We start from the raw sequence: 22,073 nt of genomic DNA, 5'->3' as shown, positions 1-22,073 counted from the left end.
ATATTTCTTGATGTTCCTTCTTGTCTGTCTTTCTATTGTCTGAAAGTTGGAGGGCTTTCCACTGCTGTAAGGGAAGTAGAATAGTTCTTTCATATTCAGTTAGGAGAAGGAGATAAGCAATCCTCTGATCTCACCTTTCAGGCAGATGGATCTTTGCTCTCAGCATGCCATGGTGCTGCCTAGGGGGGTCTTCATGGTTCTGCTGGTTAGCAGCACACAGAGCTAATTTCTGTGTTGCTTTGTACTAGCAGACTTGAAGGGTTAAGAGTGTTAAATTACTGTGTGGTTTTGAAACTCTGTTGGTGGTGTCAAAAATTTCTTTATTAAATAAATAAATAATGCTCTGAACACTGGTTTGCTGCCCCATAGTTTTGCCAGTGTAGCTGTATTTGATCTGGTTTTAAGCCGGGTCATGAAGTCAAGGTTTAATAAGCCTTGACTGTAATGAGGAGTCACAGGTTAGTCTGAGCAGAGACTGTGGGACCTTAGCTGTGAGTGGGCCAGAACAAGAGCCATGGATGTGGGTGTGTGGAGGAATCCCTGTGAGGGGTGTCCTTGCCTCTGGGGTAGGAGCCATCTGTTCTCAATGGCTGTGAAAGGACACCAGTGCCTGCTGGAGCACCTTGTGGTTATGTGTGTCAAGTGAGGCTCTCCTGAGGACTAATTCCTGCTTTCTGTCAGCATGGCAGCCAGCGTGCAAATGTGCTTCGGCTGTTAGTGCAATAACTGCCTCACCCTCTGCTGTCAGTCCACACTCATGTGGGGCTGGGGTCTAAAGCAGCATGAGTCAGGTGGTCTTAGGAAATTGATCATCTTGTTTCAGATGACCTCACAGAAGGTCATAAGCTTACAGTTGTTTTCAAAATGACATGTAAAATACTTGGCTGTGGGCTTTCAAACTCCTTGGTAAGGCATTCTTTAACCCAGGTGGCTCCTCCCTGTTAGTTCCTTTTGAGGGGAGGTAGAAATGAAAATTAACTAACAGGACATCATAGCCTTGAAATATCCCAAGAGTTCTTCTTCTTGGAACCTGTGAAGGAAAATGAATATCTCTTCAAAACTAGGTCTCTTGAAAATCCAGATGTGGCATAAATGAGGGTCAAACTTCACAAAGAATGCATTTAGAAAAGGAAATGATGAGCTTTAATAGCAGTATAAAGACTGAACTCTTCCAAATACATCTTAAAGCATTTTTGGGGAATGGGCAAAATGTTTCCCACGTTAGAAAAAAAAAAAAGCCAGTTTCAGGTAACTAACTACCTGATCTTCCCATCAATGAGAAAAGTGTATTCTTTTGAAGCCTTTGCCTATTAATGTTCTAATGTAAAACTTGAGGGGACAGTGTTTGGGGAGGCACTGGTGGGAGAAGGCAGGCAGGTTCTGGTGGAGTTTTTTTTGTTTTTTTGTTTGTTTGTGGTTTGGGGTTTTTTTGTTTGGTTTTGGGTTTGATATTGTTGTTTTAAGCTTAAAAAGTCAAATAGAAGTCACCATGAAAAAGCTATTCTAAAAACATACTGTTTTCAGTTAAAGAGTTAAAGGTTAGGACAGCTTAGAGATGTGCCTAGCTAGGTTCTCTGAACCTTTTTTTTAAGGAAATTAACAGAAAATGGTTCTCAAGAATATCTAATAAAATTACTGTTGGCTTTTGAGCCATAAGTTATTCTTTGTCCAGAATTAAGTTAAACATTATGCTATTTTTTTAAACTGTATTGCATCACATTAAGCAAGTTTCTAGAGGGCCAGATTTCTGAAAAGGCATGAAATTATTCTCTTTGCAATAGCACTGTTTTGGTGAAAAACATTGAAATGTGTTGATTATAGTTTATATACCCTAAAAGTGATGTTTAGTGTGGGGTAGAAGATGCTATAGGAAACATTAAGTAGACTTTTTTTCCTTTTTGAAATAGAGGAGGTTATGCTAGAGCAACTGTAATAAAGCATTTCACCCTGATTTTGAAGAAACTGCAAGTCCACATTACAGACCTTGTCAAACTGCAACTTTGTATTACATTTAGAGTGGGTACAGGTTTGGGCAGTAACTCTTACAGTAATTTCTGAGAAATCACAATTGTATGTCTTTTAACCTAAATGAGCAGTATGGGAGCCTATAGTTGTTTAATGCTGGCCAATATATAAGATTATTCAGGAAAGATTTTGGTTCCACCACAGGTAAATAGAATGCATGTCCAAGGGATGCATAGCAGTAAAAGTGAATTTCCTTATAAAAACACAGTTCATGGTTGCACAGCAGTTTTGACTCTCACACAGATCTAAAATGCTGCAGGAAAAGGGTGATCTTACCACCCCCTTTGTGCCACTGCCCTCACTTTGTGTAAATGCGTGCTGGGTTGGATCAGGAAACTGATCCCTGAACCATCTTGTCATGTTACTGTGCAAATGCAAGATGAGTGAGCATCTGGGGGGGTGGGGAGGATGAGTGGGATCAGCTCTTTCAGTGGAGAGGTGGATTTATCATGGATTAAAGTGCCAGGTGATCAGTAATCATAGCTTCAAAACATTGAAGATATGCTGCAGAATGAACTTCCCTGTTACAGTAACCTTCAGTTTGCAGTAATCTGTGTTCTAGTGACTTGGGATAAATGAATTGTGGAATTTTGTGTTTTCTTACTCTGCTTCTCTTAATTAACAATTTTTGCATGATACATTTTGCAGTCATACATTTTGCATGCATGTGCATTTTACTGCTGTTTAATTTTTATCACCCTCCTTTAATGCACTTGAGTCAGGCAAGCCTCATTCTACTCTTGATGCCGCCTTGCTAGTGAATGTGCCTCAAGTTGCAGAAATCTTGATAAAGATCTTTATCCAATATGTTTGTTTTTCATAAAATTAACAGGAAGTTACAGAGAAACTGATGCTGTAATGGGGACATTTGGGTCAGTACTAGTTAGTGTTAGCAAAAAGTTTTCAGGGATGAAACCAGCGGAATCTGTCTTCATATCTCCTAGTAGTCAGTCTCATAGGTATTTCCTTGCTCTGGTTCCTATGACATAGAGGTAGTCTAAATTCTCCTTTTGAATGGAGTCAACACACTTTTGAATGTTGGCCTAAAGGAAGGGATTTTCTTTATCTCTTTGGGTAATCTGTGTATTTGGGCTTTAACAAAATGACAACAGTCTCTGCTAGGGTGCCTTACACCTTAGGTTTATGATGCCAGTTGGGGAGATGGGCCGGTGCTGAAACAGCTTGCCTGGGGTCCGTGTTCTCCCAAACCGCAGGGGCAGTGGGTTTCTAGCCATGGGAACCTTCTGAGCCTCAACCCCTCATTACACCAGACTTCGAAGCATTCTTGGTCTAGTGCAGTATCTTCCATTTTCAGTGAAAACAGTCTCTACAGAGGGATACATAGGTTTGGGCTGGGCTTTCTACGTGATCAGCCAATCAGGATGCATATTCAGCATGACTACTGGTTTAGGGATTTTGTGTTAAGACAATGTTTAAAGTTGTTACAGGGCTTGCTTCCGAACAGGAGTCACTAGGGAAAAAAAGCAGGTAGAGCTAAGGGCAGTTGGCGCTTTTGCTGAGTTAATCTGAGATTCATCAGCCAGCAGCTCCTGATGGCTGACCAAGGAGCACGACAGGGCTGTGTCAGGCCAGCTCTGCATTCATGAGAGTACTGGAATAAGAACCACTCCCAGAAAACCTCTGTCTGCTCATTCAGCAGTAGGTCCCATTGCCTTCCACACGAGCTCTGTGATCCGTGTGGTGGTCTCTCCTGCAGGAGCATGAGTCTCCTGCTCCTGTGTGCCTCACCTGTTCTCTGCAGCATGCTGTGCCAAAACCTACAGAGCATGGAGTGTTGTTGACTCTCTCTCCTTTCTGTTCTAACAGGCCTTGATTTTCCAGCATCTTTGCTGTAGCATGTATCTCTCATGTTTTTCACTTGAAAAGAGTCCAGTGCAGTTACACATCTAACAAATTGTATGCTCTGTTCTTTAACAGCAGCTATGCTTCTGCTTCTGAAAAGATGTATTCTGGGATTTGCTGGCCATGCTTTTTGAGATGGCGTTGTTTAAGGCAACCCCTTGTGTTGCCACTTACACTTTTTCGCTTATTGGAATTGGGATTTGGGCTAGTGGAATCTTTGTCTTAACCCTGAGCAGCCATTCTCATGCAAGGTGAACTTGTACAAGTTACTGCTTAAAAACAAAAAAGAAGTGAGGGGTGTGTGTGCAAAACCACTTATCCTTTCTGCAGTCTCATGAACTTTTACCAGTGTAGCTGATGCAGTGTGGGAGTAGGAATGAGTGATGGAGTAGAAGGAAAGGGCTGCAAAACCTGCTGTTGCTACTGAAAGATCTGCTCAGGAGACCGTGCTTTGAATCTGTAGGCTTGATTGGAGTTTGCTTCTATGAATCTTGCCTCATGCTAGCACTGATCTTTCAAAAGAGGCAAAAGATTACAGAGATACTTTTCTAGTGTCCTCTGGTGCAAAAAGCAGAGATTAATTTTTGTTATGTCTGAAGTCTTGCATCTTCCTGAAATGCACTGAGTTCTTCAATGAGATGATGTGATTCTTGGTTCTGTACTGTCTTTATAGTTTGAACTACTTTAAAACCTGTCCACGCTGTGTTTCATGTGCCTTTGGCTTGAGGGATGCCTGCCAATCTGTTGTTTAAATCTCCTTTGAAATATACAGGATTAACCAGTTTCTGTCAAAGATGAGGGAAACTGGTAGGAGCTGTTTTGTTCTTGCCATCACATCACAAGCAGCAGCTGTAGATGTTCATAGGGTGACTTATTTCAGAAATCACATCTTTTAGCAGTTGTCAGGAGGAGGGAGAACCTTCAGTCTGCTGTTCTCTTGTAATGATGGGATGCATTGACTGGAGCATGAATCTCCATACTGGAGCTTCTCCTAAGATTCAGCAACGTGATAGGCAGAAAGATGGCTTCTGGTAAAATGTTGGACCTTTTGGTTTGGGGTAGGGGTTTTTTTGTCTTTTTCCTTTTTTTTTTTTTTTTTTTTTTTTTGTCTGTGGACTGCCATGAGTATAAAGCATCTACATGGTTGCCTCATGGAACCCTTGTTACTGAGAGAAACAAATCCTGTGAAATTAGCATATTCTGTTAATTTGGGAATGATTCAGAATAAATGGTTCTTAGTTTGTGCTTAGAAATATTTCTGAAAAACAAAGGCTTGACAGTCCTTGAAGATGTATGCTGGTTACTTTAGCTTTTAAATTTACATTTGTCTGCTGTGGGTGGAGATCCTCTTTCAATCTTTCTAAAGGTAGAGTCCGTTCTTTCCTCCTGTTATCTTTGCTGTTAAAGCTGGACAGTGCTGACATCTGCCTTGATGGATGAGTGGATGTCATTCTTGGGAAAAGTAAATTTGAGGCAAAAAGTAAATGGTGAAGGGGTTTTTTTTATTCTTCTTTCTTTTTAGTAGTTGAACTAGCTGTTTTGGTTTCTTTTCTTGAGGACCACAGGAATAAATCTGAACAATAAAAGGTTGAGTTGCACCTGTAAAAATGGATTCATTTTCTTAGCTTCCTCCTGTTCTGCACAAAGCCACAAGCAGCAGAAGTACTGGAAGAGCCTGCTGCGTAGGCTTATGCTAACCGTATGTTAACTTTGCTTAAAAAAAATTAAACCCTACCTCCTGCAGAACTTGATTTGCCATTGAGAGAAGCTTTCCACTTGCTGGGAGTGAAGGGGAATTTTTCAGTCCCTGGCAATTGTGTGGAGAGATGGCTATTGTTATTGGCTCAAAGACTGTAGAAAGAACTTTAATTTCCCTGCTCTGTTTGGTGCCTCTGCAACTCCAGACTGTCTTTCAATGCAAATATTTAGCTGACTGTCCACTGTTGCTGCTTCTAGGTTCCTTTCATTTTACATTTTCTTCTGCTATCCTTGTGGTTCTTCTACATTGAGTGTTTGGAGTTATTTTTCATGAGATGTTTTTATTTCCAAACTAATCTTATTTTCTCTTTAGGTCATTTATGTATTTGTCTTCACTAATGTTTGCAACATCTCCGAACATAGTATCCTCTGTGAATTTAACTAACGTGCTGTTTACCCTTTCTTCCAGATCCAGTTTCTGATCCTACTTCCACATTTGGGAGTATGCAAGGGACAAACACATCTCTTTGCGTAGCTTGACTGGATATCCCAAGACTAGGATGTTAGTATATTTAAACATTTTTTTTTGCATTAAAATGTTGCCAGTATCTTAATTGCACATAGACTATTATTTCTTAAATGTAATTAACTTGATTGGCATTATGCATATTCAGAAGCCTGCTGGTGGAAACATTCTGCAGTCTGACTAGTGCTTATTGGTGACTTTAAAATGGGTGCAGGAGTAAAAAGAATTTCAAGGTTGCTTTTTAAATGAGCTTATTTAGTGTTACAGCTTTAGCACTCATTCTTGAAAATGTTGGCTCTTTGTGTAATAAGATTAACTGTAGGTTAATCCACGAACATATAAAATCGTTAGACTATGTTCAAGATATTTATGAAAGACCATTTCAGACTTCTGAATGCATGAAGAGAGATTTTTAAATACTTGAAATAGTCAAATATCTATAGAAATACTTGCATCAAATAAGCGTTAACAAAACCCAAAATTGCACACTGAAGTCTTTTTTGATTCCCTGCATCTCAAGTCATATTATTATTCTGGGACTAGTAAGAAGCCAGTTGTCTGGAAGAGTAAGCCCTATGCTAAACTCTTTTTGCAGATTTGATAATGCAGCTTCCTTAAAAATGTGTTTTGTGATTGTATCACTATTGCAAAATGGGGTATTGCATGTTTTCTGTTAATGTAAGTAATTGTATGGAGATAGTTAGCAGTTCAAAGTCAGCATTAAAATATGTGGTATTTTGAAAAATGTTGGGGTTTTGACTTGGCTACTCTTGGAGTGTTCCATGTATTCAACTACTACTATATTTAATCAAATTACTTATTGAACACTAATATAAGCAAGTATTTAAAATAGTCAACTACTACTATATTTAATCAAATTACTTATTGAACACTAATATAAGCAAGTATTTAAAATAGTGAAGTCACTAGGATACTGAATGCAGTGTTCACTGTGTAGCTGTGGATTTTGCAGGTTCCTCTCCAGCCTTAGTTTTCCAGTGTGCTTCTGTTCTTTTTCCCCTGTAAATGAAAGGAAGCTTCTCTTCATGTGGTTTGAATTTCTTTTGTTAAAACTGCTGCTGACTTTCTTGGCTATGATTTTAAAGTGATGGTATAGTTTCTCTGCTTGGATTTTAATTTGTACTGTTCAGCTCTGTACATGGGTAATAAATCCAGGTAAAATTGCAGTTCTTCTTTAGCTTGGCTACTTTGGCAAAAGAAGAACAAGTGCAAGTTGTTCTGCAGCACTTGTTCTAGTAGCCCAGTGCCTTTTGTTTTAGTGTCTGATTTCATTCACTCATACCTCTTGTATTATTGTTGTTGTTTTATAGGAAAGTAAGTGTGTGTTCTAGAAGTCAAATATTCGTTGAGCTTGGAAATATTTCTGGTGTCAAAGATAATTTTTTGAAAAGTTGGCTATATTTGAAATAATCTTCAGAGTATTTAAGATATAAAGTTGACAGTAGTGGGGAACAAGGCACTCACATGAAGTAGTTAGTAATGCTTCTTGCACACACAGTCGTCAGCACTTTACTGTTCACTCTTTATACCATACTTCATTCATTACGTGTGCATGGTAGTCTTTTTCTTTTAGAGAAACTTACATATGAAGAATTCTGTAGGGGAAAAAAATTACCCTTAAGGGAAGGTATTTACAGTGTCATAGACATCAACCAACTTTGAATAGTTGTTAGTGCTACTGTGGCCTTTTAATCCCTTAGGATCTGGTGATTAGGGTGTAGCCTGCAGAAACTCAGTTTGTGTCAAATTCCTTTACTGTTTATATGGCTGTACTGCATGCAGTTCCTAGCCATGGACTGATTAGGAAATCCATTTCTGAGATTTTGCTCTGAAAGAACAATTAAGAAGTTAGAAAAAGAGCTGCTTTGAATATAAATGATACTGATCTTAGAAGCTGAAGCTTCTAGCAAAGCAGCACTCAAAATTGTGAAGGGTTTCTGTTGTTTCTTCATATAAAGGTTGTACAGATACTTCAGTCTCTTGATGAATTTAGCAGTACAACAGAGTGGGCAAGCTTGAGAAGATTTGTGTATAGGTTAACTGGAAAACTTAATTCTGATTTGGAACAAAGGACCAACTTCTGATTTGGAAGGCTGAGTGCTCTCCCAGTGTTTCTTCACTTAGCATCAAAGAATTGGTTTCAGATCTTCTGATCATCCCAAATAGTGACTTCATTCTTTGAAAATTTCTAAGGCACTAGCAGGTTTACTAAGACCTTTTTATTGAGATACCAACTGTAAAATTAGAGCAAGACTGGCTGTAGATGTCTTATCTCCAGATGTTTTGACTTTGTAACAGTTTGGTGTTCTTGACTAGAAACTTTGTAATTTGTTTAACTGTTAGCATAGCCTGAGATTCTGCTGCAACACAGTGACATTGAGAAACTTAGCATGCAGAAAGTATGGAACTGCTGTCTTCTGTCAAGTTCAGATCACAAATGATGCTTTGAAGCAAAGAACTTCAACTAGATTGAAAACAAATGTGTGAGAGTATAGGCTGGCCTCAACCAAAGTACAGTGGATTAAACATTTGACTAAAGAAGGCCAATAATAAGTGCTACGTTTCAAGAATTCCAGAAGGTCTGGAATAAATGAGATGGAGAAGGCTGCAGTGTCAAAAAGCTGCAAAGAACTGCTTGGTTTGAGGAAGACTTAAAGATGATGATAGGAACTGAAATTACTGTGTATATGACTCAGTTAAGTGCACTATAAGCTGTTAAATATACCATTAGACACCAAATTCACTGTAGCTATCCAGAAAAGATACTTGGGAATAACTTTGAAATGCTGAATGGCCATCATGAAATTTGTGTTCTCTATCATGTTACTTTTGCGTCAACCAAATCCCACGGGATCTTTTCTGGCTATGATCTTCAGTTCTGTTCCAGTAATTACTTCAGATGTCTGTCTCAGATCTGAATAAGGGAAGGGCAGTCTGAGAGAACAAACAACTAAGTCGGACAGATCTTGATTTCCACAGTGTTGTTGTCTAAGATGTCCCTGGTCCTGCCACTTGTTCCTGGTGGTGTAACTGGACTAGGCCTGGAAATTTTTCCAGCCTAGAAATAAGGCAAGCAAAAAAGATTTTTTAAAAATCTTCTATATGTTCTTGTGTAGTCATTTATATTTCCAGTCAAAAGCGTGATTAGAAATGCTGATGTTAAGTAGCCTTTCTCCTGTCCCATGTTGCTGTCAAAGAGGAAAAAGAAAAGCTCTGTGTAATCCCAATTGTAGTTGAACACAAAACGCCTCAAAGAAACGGGTGCTTCTTTTGAGAAGCTCACCTGCAAGCATAGCTTACAGAATTGGTGATGTATGTCTGAGGCTAAAAGGTTAGTAAGACTCCAAGAGTTGCCACATGAAATGATGGTAGACATGATGTGACATCAAAAGTGAGGGAGAGATTTATCAGTCACTTGCTCTTTGGGAAAATTTGACTAAACCCCAAAGGTCAGGCTTTTTTACAGCTATTTACTGTGTGTTTCTTGCATCTAAGTGTAGGTTTTTTTTCTAGAGAAGGTTTACTGTTCCTAGTCTACACAGAGTAATGTTCCATCACATCTGGCAATTTCAGTTCCCACAGTTAATTTCAGCACCAAATTGTTTTTCTGCTGTAATATTTTGTTACAAAGTTGTCAGCAGCTGTGCTTATGCTTTTCTGTTTCAGTAATACAGTAATATCTGTAAAAAAACAGTAATACAGGTGTATCTTCCTTGCCATACGCAAGAGTGGTCATGTGCTTACTTTGTACCTTTGTGTTCTTAATACTGCTGCTGTGCAAACAGCCATAAAGCTGGAGAGGATTTTTAGGCTTGGCTTTACTTCCTTTGGGTTTGCACCTGGTGTTGTAGATTCATGGAATGCCTTGCTTGCTGGGTACTTCCAAGTGTGACTTCAGTGATGACAATTAGTCACTACAACCTGCCCTGTAGCTAGTATGAATTCTGTGTCTTTCAGTGTTAAGATACTCCTCTTTGTGTGTTGATTTGTTTTTAGGGTTTAAGGTGGATAACTTGTGATCCCCTTGCCTGCTTTCATTTACCCTTTCAGTTTTGTGTAGCTGCCTGTGTCACCTTCAGATTTTCCCTAGATCATTCTTCCTTTTCAGACAGAACTGAGCTGTCCATGTGAAGAGGCTAAGGATACTTTTCTGGAATTTCTGGGAAGCCTTCTCAAAACATCACATGTGCTTCATATTCACTGTAGTCATGATTCAGCTTTCTTTCCATGATCTAGATCTTTCTTTGCTTTTGTTAGCTTCTTAATCAGAATTTAGATATACTCACTGGTGTTGTAGTGAAATAATCACTTGACTTTTTTAAGTGCTGTATCTTTGCATACAGATCTTTCAGGATGCTGTGAGCTAGCTGGAATCAAGGTGTACTGTTCATTGAGGCAATTATGTAATGGCTTATCGTCGAGGTTTATTTTACACCAGACAGACATACAAATAACAGAGTAAAAATGCTCTTGGCGATTTTTACCTTACAGGTAAGCTCAGTATACTCACCTCTCAAATCAGAAATGTTCAATTGTTTTCATGGGTCTATTCATTGAAGATCATCAGATTTTCAATGATTGGTGATATAATTATGTTTAGTTTCCTAAACAGAATCATGTTTTCATTCCCATTTGCAGATTACTGTATAAATCTGAAAAATCTATGTAGAGATGGTGAAAGGGATAGCTGTAACTTGAGAGTGAAAAGAATAATATATTGAATTAATTCAGTAATGAATCATGGTATAAATGACCTCCTGTGGTAAAGTTGAAACTGAGTCACATTTCAGAAGTTTTTTAGATCACAGCTGTGGTTTGGTAGATGCTTTTTCTACTGGCAGTCCTTGTTTAAGTGGATTCAGCAGCTTGTACCTACCCTTTCTGGGCTGATTTTTAGCTTTGAATTATTTCAGTTAATGTGATTTCAGTAGGTGACTGTGTTGCAGATAGGGAACAATGTCAGGCAAGACTGAATTGCTGAGGGAAGGCAACCATCTTCAAACAGGACAGTTGTGGAGTGTGAAATATAGTTCATATCTCAGCCAGTTTAACTCATGCCTCTAATGCTTTTGCACTCTGCCAGTATGTGTCTCTTGAAGTTGGGGTGAAAGCCACTGGTGTCCTGTGCTTCCACATAGACAGCTTCTGTGGGAGAGGGAGGGTTCCTCCATGATTTAAAGTGATGTGGACCTCTGGTGTACTTGCTTGTGGCAGGCTGTTCCTGATTGCACACCTGGCTCTTGCTTATCTGTGATACGAGCATTACTATGGCCATGAAATAAAGTGAAGCAGTGAACTGATGCTGCTGGAAATCCCATCTTTTTTGTGGGAGGCATTTTCCAGGCAGATCAATTCCATCTACTGCAAGGCTATTCTTAAGTTTGTGCCTTAGGAGCGTGGGGTATGGGGATAAACACTAGTAGTTAATCAATGTCACCTTACCTTTGCTTTGGAGTGAAGCATTAACGGACTGTCTCCAATGGGAAAAAAGTTTCAAGTTTTTTATTTTGCTGCAGTAAGTAATGCAACACGGTTAGAAATCGAAAAAAATTGCCTCAAGTTTGAGAAATGTTTGGGCCTTCATATTTTGGTCCATGCTGCTTTGTGCTATTGTGCATTCTCATTCTTGAGCTATTTGACTCTTATATGTTCGTAAGCTTCCTAGCTAGTTGTTATAGTTTCTTATCAGTGAAAGTTGTACCTGCTGGAACTCCATACCTGGAGGTTGAACAAGTAAGAGCACTGTCTTTGAACTGAGATACTGAAAAGCAACTCCCACTTCAATTTTTAGTGTTAAAACTTGTTTGTTTGGATTTTATTTATTTATTTTTTATTTTAAATTTAGATCCTATTCTACCATTAAGTAAAACTTAAATTTTTAAGGATGCATAGAAAGTCGATAGTTGCTGAAACTCTTCTCTTGTAATTCTTTGCCATTTTGTGCTGTCTGTATTTTCTGGTTTATTTTCTAAAGTAATAAAATGCAAGTATTTACATGAGAAGATTCCAGTCAGGTCCTGCATTAGTGCTGACTGGCTGTGAAGGAAACCAGCTAGTCATACAATAAACCTCCTGATCTTGAGTTAAAATGTAAAACAGAAACCCACAACCCCTGGTTTGAATTAAGTAGCCAGATTAGTGGTACAGTATCTACAAATTGGAGGATCCTTTCGCCCCTGAAAATCCATATGAAGATTACAGCTCAGCCTGCCAGAAAAATTGCAGAGTCCTTAGCTTTCCTTGAATTCTGCTTCTGAGACTTTTGATTGGAGATAAGAAGTTTGCATGCCTTTGTGTAATTCTCAATATCAGATCGCACACACAAAAATACTCCTCGTGGGAGGGAAGCAGGAGATGATCCATATTTTGCTATACTCTGCACTCTGGCAACAAGCTTTATTACTTGTCACTTCTGGTTTTTGGGGTTGAATTTTCAGTTGTAATCAGTGAGATAGCCTGCCAGTTAGAGTGCTAACATTGGATGGAGAGTCCCGTTTCCATTTCTTGCACTGCAACACAACCTGGTAACTTGCTTTGCTTCTCTGCTCTTCCTTGTAGAGGGGAGAGCTCTCCCCTGTTCTAGGGTATTTGGCAGGGCACTTTTCTGGTGTGAGCTATAGTTCCAGTATGTAGCTGTTATGCTGTCATATTTAGCTCATTAAATTTTAAATGCCTTGCTGTGAGTTTGGGATTGCATCAAAGAAAATGTTCTTAGACTTGGTTCTCAGAGGAAAAGGAATAGCTTGGTTGAGAGAGATGCTTGGAGAGAAGAGTGAGGATGGTCTGCTGCAGCTTTTTTATTAAAATTACAGACTAATAGTGGAATTTTAATTAAGTCCTGCAGGATGAATGGTCAGTTAGAAGCACTTCTGTCAACAGTTTTTGTAGTTTTTTGCTGGTTTTTTGATTTCTTAGCTTACTGCTGTGGTAAGTTACTGTAACAGTGAAGTGGCTGTTTGGCAGAACGTGCACCTTGTTGGCTTCTTGATTGCTTCAAATGAAGCTTCTCCACTGGAGATGCTGTTCTACCATGAATGAAGCATTACTCTAATGCCAAAGAATTCTTTTTCTCTTGAGCTCCAAGGGCCTGTTTAGGGACCCCAGCACACGATACCCCTTCATTCTGTCTTGAGAACAGAAGGTGTTTTGGTGCAAAAAGCTACAGAAGAGCTGTGTGTTGCTATACAGAACTTGGATATACATCTTCTTTTAAACAGTACCTGTCTTGACATCCTTAGTTCTTTTGTATACATGTGTCTATATTGCTCTTATAGAACCAGGTTATTGATGTTTAAGGTCCCTAGAATCCTCTGGAGCAGGAATGTCTGCAGTAAGTCCCTGAACAGTGCAGTTTCATTAACAAGAATGGGGAAGCACGAAATTTGAAAAATTGGTTGATATGCGCAGCTTTTTCTTTGTTCCCCAAGAAGCTAAATCAAAGTTGATTTAACTTGTAGTTGGAATCCTTAATTGGTCTCCACCCAGATAACGAGATCTCTCATCAGAGGTGGATGGGAGTTTCTTTCATTTTGTTGCATGAATAAAAGAATATTCACAACTTATAATTATATGCATGTCATGAGACTCAGTGTATATTAATAACTGTCCTGTGACTTTTTTCCCCCCTCCCTTGTTGCTTGGTCTTGCTTTTCTATTAAGATGCCTGTGACTGAAACATTCGAGTTTAATAGATTATTGTCCTGAAAGAGACAGAATTCCCATGTTACGCATAGACTGTAGAATTTTTCTGAATTAATTTCTGCTTCAAATCCCATAGCTGTGGATAAATATAACCAATCTTGACCAGCAAATCTAGGCATGAGAAATCCAATAAAAACCTGATGTGATGGTGGTGGCTCTTGCTTCATACTAGTTAATGAGACTCCTAACATGATGAATCCAAGTGCTGGGGGAGAGGGAAAGGGAAATAGATCTTAGCGATCAGCCCATGCTTTACTAAATAACACTTCCAGAACCCTAGAGTAGGGAAAATGATGATCCAGTCCTAGAGTGCATGTCTTTTGTCTTCAGTTGGACCTCTGTAAAATTAAAGAGAGAGTGTCTTATGTCTGGCTGAGTTTGATCAGCTTCCAGTTTCAGCTGCTGGGTCTGGGTATGTCTTTGAGAAGCTGTTTTTCCTGTTCCTAGATGTGTGATTTGTGGCTTTCTCCATTCCGTCTACTCCTCTTTCCAAGTAGTGTTTAATTGCATTTGCTTTGGTAAGCAGCCTCTGTGACCTGGGCTTTTTGTTACTTGCTGCTCTTCCTGTCTTTGTAGCTCCAGCAAATTTACTGACTACTTTCTTCCTAGTCACTGACTAGGACTGAAAAGGCAAATGGCACAGGGCCAAGAACCAGTACCTGATGGACCTTGCTACCAGTAGTTTCTCATTTACACCAATATTTCAAGAGCTGTCACTTAATTGACTTTTAATGTTTTGTATTTATTTGACTGGTTTTGTTTGGTTTGGCTTAGGGATTTTTTTTTTTAATTTTGGGGGGTTTTTTTATTTCTGATTTTAGTCAAGATGTGTCATGCCAGCCGAAAAGTCTAAAAATATTATATCAAACTTGTTGTTAATTAAAATTCTGGTTTTGTAAGAGTCTAATAAGGATTTCTCTAAGCCCATGTTGACTGACATAATTTTTGCTATCAATGCTGGAGAACTGTTCATTGGTTTTGAAAACCGTTACCAATTTGAGACCCCAGTACTAACTTGTTTAATGTTGTGACATTTCAAAGAGATAATTTTTTTTTTCTTTTTTGAGCCCATTGGGACTTTCTCAATATTTCAGGACTTTCTGGAATGAAACACTGCTGCAAATACTCTTGAGTAACTGACAGAAAGAAAACTGACACGTGTCCATTGTATATTAAGACAATTAACTTACAAGTATTAGTAACACCATCTTGATAGATTTTGTTGAATGATTATATGCCTTTCTATCGAATGTTTCATAATATACTGCCATATTCTTACATATATTACCTAAAAAATCCAACGTATATGTGCCTTGGTTTTGATTTTATCTTTGCTTACTTTAAAGCTGTGTACATCTCTTCTCTGACGTTTGTAACATTTCTGAATATATCTTCTGTGCTCTAAATCTTTCTGTCCATCTTCTAACCTCGTCTCCTCTTTGTGCTTTTACTCTTAGTTACTTGGGTTTGGGTTTTGTTGGTTTTTTAGTTTGTTTTTTTTCCCCATTTAGCAGGTCAGGTTTTTTTCCCCCATGGTTTTGATGGTTTCTAATATGTCCTTAGATAGTTAAGAAATTTAAACAAAATACATAGCCAACTAATGTCTTAAGTGACTTGACTCAATTTCCAGCTTTTTGAAGTTGTCCTTTTGTGTAAATTCCTATATATTAGGCTGACTGTTTATTATAAATAAATGCTGATGACTCACTTATCTTAATTTCTATTGCAACTGGTCCATTGCAGTTGGATTTGATCCTTTTGGATCACTTTCAACTCTGGATATTCTGATTCTCTGGTTCTATGACCTACTATACTTAACTGCTGCCCTGGCTAATACTTATTTAGTCTGCTGAGGTTTAGTTTATAAATTGGTATTCATAGATTAAATTGATATGCACAGATAAGGGCTGAAGAGTTGACAGCTATGTATGTTGGTTTTTATTTTCTGCCCTTTCTGTGTTGATTTTGAGTTATTAACAATTTATGTAATAATACATTCAGAGCGATTGTAGTCTGTATTTTTTTACTACCCTCGAAATGATTTGTACCTCTAAGTTAAAGTCAAGCTTTACTGCTTTGACTGGATACATATCTTGGGCTGAATTATGTAGTGACTATTCAGAGGTATATTTGAGCTGTGCTGTCTTTAGGGGAAAAAAAGCATTGTTTGACATGCTAGGCTCTGTGTCAATGGCACTCCAGAAATGCATCCCTGTCTTTTTCTGAAGATCTTGCATTCCTGTAGTTCATAGTAGAGAATGTGTCTTTGGCTAATCCACATTGCTAGAGATCAGCTGTTGACTATGGACTATTGACTTCTCCAATACTGTTATCTCAAGGAGCCTGGTAGCAACTTAATGGTTGCAAGGGCTCTCAGTTTGAAGGGAGAAGATGACATGAAGGCCTAACTGGATTTTTTTTTTCTTTGCAAAGGTTAAATTAAACTGTTGTGTTAAATTGTTGTCTTAAAGCATTAGCTATCAAACTACAATTACAGTTTTAATTTATGACAAAATATTTGGTTATGGATGAGTAAAAATGCCAAGAAAAGATGAAAATAAAACTGTTTAGGTGCAGAGACAAAACTAGTGAAAACTGATCATGCTGAAGACTGCATAGTCAGTCAACCTTTTTTTTTTCCCCCCTTCTCTTTAGTTTTAATATCTTTCCTTGCTACTCTTAGCAGAAAAATGGCACATACATTTTTATCAGAGGATGTTTTAGGGAATGCTTTACTTGGAGAGCTAACAATTATGAAATAGCAATAAGTGTGTAACAACCTCTGCATTTAAAAAGTTATTCCGCCCTTGCTTCAGTACTAAAGGCTTTCTTTCTTTGTTCTGGGATTTATTTTTTCTAATTCTTCACTTCCTAGAGAGCTTTCTGGGAAAGAGAGATGTTTTACACTTTATAAATGTTGTACTTTTAAAAAAATTTAAATCTTTTTTTCTAAATTCTTACACTAACATCCAAAAAATGTTTTTCATTGTAAAGGTCACCAGTAACATTTGTAAGAGTTAAATATGTGGCTGCTTTGATTGTGAAGAGCATATCAGAGATCTAAATGTTACTGATACTGAAAATCTAGTCTGATATGTAAATAATACTGATTACTAAAATATTGGAATCTGCTTTCTTTTTCTTTCTTCTAATTCTGTTATTCCTGCAACTTTTCCACTGGCTCTGCTCTTCAGCTGCTGTGAACTGTCAGTCACTGAAATATAGATGATGAAATTATAGAAACTGGAATTTAGCAGAGGCAGCCATGTTAATTTCTGTTCCATTTGAAATGCAGGGAAATATCATCTGCCAAATGGAAAAGGACAATCGGTGGGAAAAGAAATGTTCTTTTCAAGCTTCTAAGAGCAGTGACAATGGAGAGAAAAAATACTATAAAAAGTAGGCAGCTCCTTTTTCAAGATTTTGTTTTCAATGTATTCTGCATGATTAACTGTACACAGTTGCTCTTTTGGAGCCCTGAATGACTGAACACGACATCACAGGGCTTAAACTGCCTTTGCTGCATTGCACTTTGCATTTGGGGGGAATAGGGCTCAGCTTTATGGCAGTTTTACCAGTCTCTAGCATAATTTTTGAATACATTCATACTTCCCTTATTTGCCTTTTTTAATGTCAAACATTGCACATAAGATGTTCTGCTGTTGCTATGCAACTGCTAAATCCAATATTTAATATTAATAAAACCCGAGTGGCATTAGCATCACTCAGAACAGTGGGCTAGCAAACTATGATCGTACAATATCCAAGCTGTAAAACTTGGCAGGGACTTCAGTGTGCAATTGCATGCATGGCAAACTGTGGGGCATGAGTCACTGGCAGTTACTATTTAAAGATTGATGAGTTTGAGTAAAATTTCTGAGGTATTTTGATTTATATATATGTATTAAATGTAAGTTTTAAACAAAAAGATAAAGAACAAGGTTGGTTAGCTATTTTCCTTAAGGTTTCATTTCAGAGTCAAATTCTGAGGGTCACTACCCATATGTTAAAAACGTTATAAACTATTCAACGTTATAAACCTATGGGTCAATACCCTGATTCTCCTATTTTTCTTCTAGGTCAGGTTGGTCGGCCCTTTCCCACTGTTCCTGCCACTTCCTGAAGCCTGAATTGGCTTTTTTTGGAGGCAGTGCTACTTCTCTGCCTGACAAGGTGCTGTTCAATGGGATGTGTTTCCAGTTTCTCAGTTTCTCCTCTTCCACCTTGTTTTCTGATTTCTCCCTATATCTCTTCACTCTTGACTGTTACGTCACTTTTTTTTTCCTTTTTTTTTCTTTTTTTTTTTTTCTTTTTTTTTTTTTGGTTCTTGGTCCTTTCTGAGATTAGATTTTTAGTGTTGTACCCCAGCAATGCTTTGGCCATCTAAGTCATGTTGCAGGCTGCAAATTCTGTAGGATCCTGCATCTGATTGCTGAAGATGTTGGTACACTGACACTCTTGCTGATACCCAGAGGGGTGTAACGCTATTTATCATTTCCTTTTGTAGACTGCTCTCCAAAATATAACTTTGATATTAGATCTGGATGGAATCAGAATTATTTTAGAATTACTGCTTATTTGAAGTGTAATAAATGATTTCCTTCATAGTACATGATCATTTAGATTTTGACTGATTTCTTAAACATTGCTATTTTGGGTAGTTTATCTGTCCCTGATTCACCCACGAAGTTTCTCTAAATTTAAGACCATATTTTTGTTTCTTGAATTTTTTGGTTTTGTTTCTTCTTGTGCCACTCAAAGACTCAAACAAGTAGGACAAGCTAGAAGCTCCTAGCTACTTGCAAACCATTCTTAAATCTACAAAGCAAGAGTATTGGGGGGGGAGGGTGGGGGGGACAGGCAATATGGTAAGTTGTAGTCTTGAATTTTTCTGGTCATATTCCCTTTTTATAAGCAGGTGGAATTTGTCTATCCTTAAGTAATCTTGGTACTTTTCATACTCACTTTGCTAACCCACAGTATTGGGTAGTTAATAGCTCTGTAGATTTTTTACTGCCAGCAGGAGGTTAGTGCAATATTGATTTAACTTTTCCAAATAATGCCAGTAATTTTGGTGCACGTTTTCCCTCTTCTGGAATAAATACAAACTGATTAGATTATTTTAAGTGAGGTATAAATCATGGCATTGAAGTAAATCGGCCTCTGTGTGTCTTGGATGCAGATCTGTAATTGAAATTTCATTCCTTAGTGATATGGCAATGCTGAATCTCTCTCCTTTTAATTTTCTCTCCTCAAAACTGCAGCTCTTCGGGAAACACTGATTCTAATATTTACTGAAATTCAGAAAAGTAACTGAATGCCACTGAGATGGAAGAATGTATTTTTTTAATTGGGAAAATGTACCTTCTTTCAGTTCGGAGGCTTGTATGAGAATATTTTTATTTGTGTAAAAATTACTTGGTCATGTTGTAGAACCTGCAGCTACCTATGTTCTTTTCAAAATGGTTTATTTCAATCTTGTAATGTTCTTTGTTTTTAACCTAGCTATTTACAAAAATACAGGATTCAGTGGATTCTAGACTGTGCTATGATTTATCGGTAGTTCAGTCATCACAATTGACCCATGTATCTTGTAATACTTGGAGAAAACATGTTGAGCTCTGTTCTTGGAACAGATAAATATAGAACTGCTATTGTGAATATTGTAGTGACGTACTAATCTAGAAAGCTAACAATTCTTTTATTTGCTTTTAGGGTTTGAAAGTATTCTAGAAGGCCTGTTTGGACCTGGATTATTAAAAGATCTCAGTTTGTTTAAAGGTATTCAATCTCTATGTTTGTATCTTGTTCTGCATTTCTAATGACAGAGGCAGCCCCAGCTCTGCCTCTAGAAAATGTGTGTTACCGTGGTGATTTGTGCTTTTTTTTCCCCCTCCCCCAGGCAGTGCTCACAGTTAGTTTCATATTGGCTAAAATTACTAATGAGTGTGCGTTCATCTTTATGTAGCTGGGAGTGTATTTTGCAGTGCTCAGAAAAACAGATTTGTTGTGCATAGATAAAATGTATATAGTTTGGTAATCTGGGGATTTAGAAAAATGGCCGAAATGAAGCCTGAATCCTCAGAATGCAGGCAAGAATGTTGTGAAACAGGTATTTAATTTGGCATTTCTCTTTTGGCTCCAGTTGTGTCGTGGTTTATGAATATGAAGTAATTTGCTATTCTTCTGATTTACAGACTGTGAGCCTGAAGGTGTTTCTGATTGGTCTTTTGATGAAAATTGTCTTTTCTGCTGCCTGAGAAGAGAAAAAGTGAAGGTAACAATGCAGATGTGTGAAGGTAGTAGTTGTAGGGGAGGGACAAAGGGAGGGAGTTTGCTGCTCCTAGTTAACTGAACATGGAAAATCTGCTACCTCCTACCCCTTTCCCCTACTTTGGAAAAAGGTTTTCTGATTTAAAATATGCAAATTAATGAACAGACTTGCCTCTTTCTCTGCAACTTTTTCTTTGTAGTATGTAATGCAGCAGTGGGTTTCTTCTTATTTTCCCCTGTGCATAGCTCTTTCTGTTTGGTGTTATTTATTGGTTTTGGGTTTTCTTGAGTTCTCTGTAAGAGATCTTGTTGGGAATCATGAAACCCTCCCCAAGGGAGCCAGACTGTGGCTTGTGCATGTTTACTACAGTCAGATGGTGGGCTTATCTTCAGTATAGAAATATGGTGCATTTTAATAATCTAGAGTCTTGTTCTGTATCTTGAAATCTCCTTCTCCTGTGGGCCCTATCCTTTCATTAAAGTGCTCTTGTGCGTGGTAGATTTTGTACTGTGCTTGTTCATAACGAAGTCAGAACCTAAACATGGACAAGTCAGGTTTGCCAACACAAAAAAACTTGCAGTTCATTTTCTTAAGGAGATTATAGTTGTATGTAAAACAAAAGCTATGGTGCTATACTGATTGTTGTTCAGCCCACGTGTTGAAATTGTGATTGTTCTATAACATAGGAAGGAAGGGTCATCTGTCTTGGCAAAACTTCATTTACTGGAATTTGTAACTACTACTTCTTCCTGCACAATGTAAAACAACACCAGAATGGATCTCTATCAACTTAGGAACAAAACAAAAGCACTCTTTCCTCTGTGGCAGCTAACATGTAGCTGCATGGCTTGTCCGTAAAGGAAATTGACACTGATACTTTCCACACTGCCAGTTCATGCAATGTTTTTGTATTAGAGTTTTTATTAAGGCATGGGAAGAGGTTTAGGAATACTTGCATTTAGAACAGATGTCACAGTTCTTTCGTTGAGACTAACAGCAGGTAACATGTATATATGCTTGTGGTGTAAGGAGTTCTGTCTTTTTTCTTACCTCATCTCTTAGAAGGACAAAATCCAGTGTTAAGCACAGCTCTAGTTAAGCCATTGAATTGATTCAGAAATTAATTTTGTGGTGGGTGAGAGACCGGTCATAGTCTGTACCAATCTGACAGTGTATGGGTAGGTATTCAAAAAGGTGGTCTTACTGCCCTCCAGCCTCTCTGTCAGTTCTGTTGGGTTTGGGTATTTTGGCTTTTTGGTTTGTCTTTTTTTGTTTGTTTTGTTTTTGAGGGAAAAGTATGGCTCCTTTCAGGGTCTAGGGTTTTTTGTGTGTCAGCTGAGAGATGATAGGATGGGAGTGCTTCCTTTCCCCTGTGGGTGCAGCAGATTGCTGCCCTGCTGGCACTGATGTCATTATCTTGCAATACAGAGTTAAATATGATTCTTTCACAAGAGCCTTCAAATAATGTGAATTTGACATCTTAATTGGAATTAAAATATCAGAGACATAATGGTTAGAAAAAAGTTTGTAACTTAATTTGGTATTTAGCTAAATAATGGACAGTCTTCAGCTAATTTAGTTCAACTAAATTAGAAATGGTACTAATTTATTTGACATCTCTTCCATTGAACATCTGGAGTGATATCTTTAACTCTTCTACTTAGGGAGTTGCAGGCTGTTCATGTGCATCCTCTCACCTTGTTTGGAGAAGAGCTGGGCAGGATGGGATGATTTGGGTTGGTGCTTGTATAGTGCTGAGTTACAGAATGAAAAGGTGTGTATCCTGCTGGGAGCAGGATAGTCACAAGCCATGCATTATGATAGCGTGTGGCTGTGGCTGGCCTGTTTTTTTTTCTTCTTTTGAATGCATAATTACCAATACCTCCTTTTGCATTAGTTGAATAATTAATCAATGTACTTGATTTTCACCTGTGAGTGACGTGTAGGTACCTAGTGCAACAAGTT

General features: G+C 38.1%; 1 protein-coding gene across 6 annotated transcripts in view; it reads left to right on the top strand.

Moving 5' to 3' along the window:
• The first annotated feature begins 6,027 nt into the window (after nt 1-6,027).
• The window catches only part of LOC121673108 (ligand-dependent corepressor), a 73,842-nt gene continuing 57,796 nt past the window's right edge, over nt 6,028-22,073 (top strand). For 2 of the 6 annotated variants that reach the window (XM_042046167.1, XM_042046168.1), the window contains exons 1-4: nt 6,031-6,148; nt 17,914-18,007; nt 19,550-19,615; nt 20,032-20,111. The gene's annotated coding sequence lies outside the window, so the exon portion shown is untranslated. Of the gene's footprint in view, nt 6,149-17,129; nt 17,234-17,913; nt 18,008-19,549; nt 19,616-20,031; nt 20,112-22,073 lie in introns of all 6 variants that reach the window. The other 4 variants (XM_042046165.1, XM_042046169.1, XM_042046164.1 and 1 more) reach the window with 4 other exon arrangements.

This window comes from Corvus kubaryi, unplaced genomic scaffold (genome assembly GCF_017639235.1).
Source record: "Corvus kubaryi isolate FWS band 111438036 unplaced genomic scaffold, C.kubaryi_AGA036_p1.0 65198, whole genome shotgun sequence".
Classification (NCBI taxonomy): Eukaryota; Metazoa; Chordata; class Aves; order Passeriformes; family Corvidae; genus Corvus; species Corvus kubaryi.
The sequence above is the reverse complement of the archived record's forward strand: the minus strand, read 5'-3'. Positions and strand labels throughout refer to the sequence as shown.